This window comes from Tinamus guttatus, unplaced genomic scaffold (assembly GCF_059628265.1).
Source record: "Tinamus guttatus ecotype Peru unplaced genomic scaffold, ASM5962826v1 Tinamus_guttatus_pri_ptg000702l, whole genome shotgun sequence".
In the NCBI taxonomy this organism is placed as follows: Eukaryota; Metazoa; Chordata; class Aves; order Tinamiformes; family Tinamidae; genus Tinamus; species Tinamus guttatus.
Window position 1 is genome coordinate 908187 of NW_028289236.1, and position 1515 is coordinate 909701.

Consider the following 1515-nt stretch of genomic DNA (forward strand, 5'->3'; position numbering starts at 1 on the left):
ACAAAATTAAATAATAATAATTAAAAAAAAAAAAAAGTAAAGGCAAAGCAGGAGTTTTGCCCCACGCGGACGCCCGGACGCTCACATCGGTCTCTCCTCCCCAGCTCTCCTGCACAACCCCTCCAGCAGAGCAGCGGGAGGAGTGGCTCCGCGGGGCCGGCTGAGCCGGGCCCTCCTCTCCCAGCGCCGGCCTCCCTCGCGTGACACCCCCGGCAGGCACGTCCCCTGCACGGGTGACACGGCTCTGAGGCCAGGGACCCACCTGAGCCCTTCCAGAGCTCTCCCAGCCAGGTCAGCCCCTGCGCTCCCTCCTCCTCAGCGCACCCTGTGCTGCACCAGCCAGCAGCTGCTTTTAACTCCTTCCTACCCAAAATCCATCCCGGAGACGACCTTTCCCCCCGTGGCAGCTCTAGCCATTGAACAGGCTGTCCCATGCACACAAGGGGTCACAGGCTGCTTGTGGACACGGTTCCTGTTGCCTGGCCCAGCTCGGGGCAGCCCACAGAAACCTGCTCCCCTGCGCATGGCGGCTCCGGCCTTCTCGGAGGTCAGGCCAGCTTCCCAGACGGCCAAGGAGCCTCCAGCTGCAGCCATCCGCGCTCCCCGCCGGCTCCTGTCCTCATCTGACATCCCCTCTCCAGGAGGAGCCCCGCCAGGAAGCCCTCTGGCAGTCAACGCTCTGCCTTCCCCTCCAAAATCTTGCGCCGTGGGATTCTGTCGGGAGACCCGCTGTGGGAAGAGTCACGCGGCCGCCCTGACAGGGCTCCAAAGGGTCCACTGCAATTCGGCTCTGACACCCTTCTCTCCCAGATCCCGCGGCCCCTGGACAGATCTGCCTCACCTGCTGGCAGCGCTGCCCCCAGGCTCGGGGCTAACCCGCATGGGTTATGATTCCCGAGTGGCATCAAGAGAAGAGAAACATCCCAGAAAACCCTTCCAAGATTTCCGCTGTTGGGAAACACAGCAAGTCTGAAGAGCTTTTGAGACACTTTCCTGGTTCCACTACATGTCCAGGACCCCCCAGATGTTACCAAGCGAGCCAGGAGCTGCGGCGGGGCACAGGTGAACCTCCCTGGCTCACATCCCGCTCCAGATGGGTTTGGGAGCCAGGATCTCACTGTCCTACCCTTTAGCACTCAAAAAGCCACTGCATTTGACAGACGCCAGCTTTGAAAAAATCTCTGCTGAGCAGCTCGGCAGTGGCTTTTTCCCCTCCAAGAGGAAAGGCGCCAAGCCCACTGCTCTGCTCGCAGAGCCGCTGGCCACGGGGGAGCAAGCTGAATAAAGACAGCAACAGGCTTTTCTGACCTCTCCGGCCAGCATGTGCCAAGATCCAAGTCCTTTGCTCTCCCTATCATGCCAGCCCATCCACAGGATCCTACCTGACTCACCCAACCCATGTGTCCTGGCCAGGAGAACATCAGTGATGGCTTCAGCTGTGGCTTCCCTGCATGGACAAGGCACACTGGTGGCTCAGGCACTCTCCAAACAACATGTTAAAAGGCTGTAGATGAG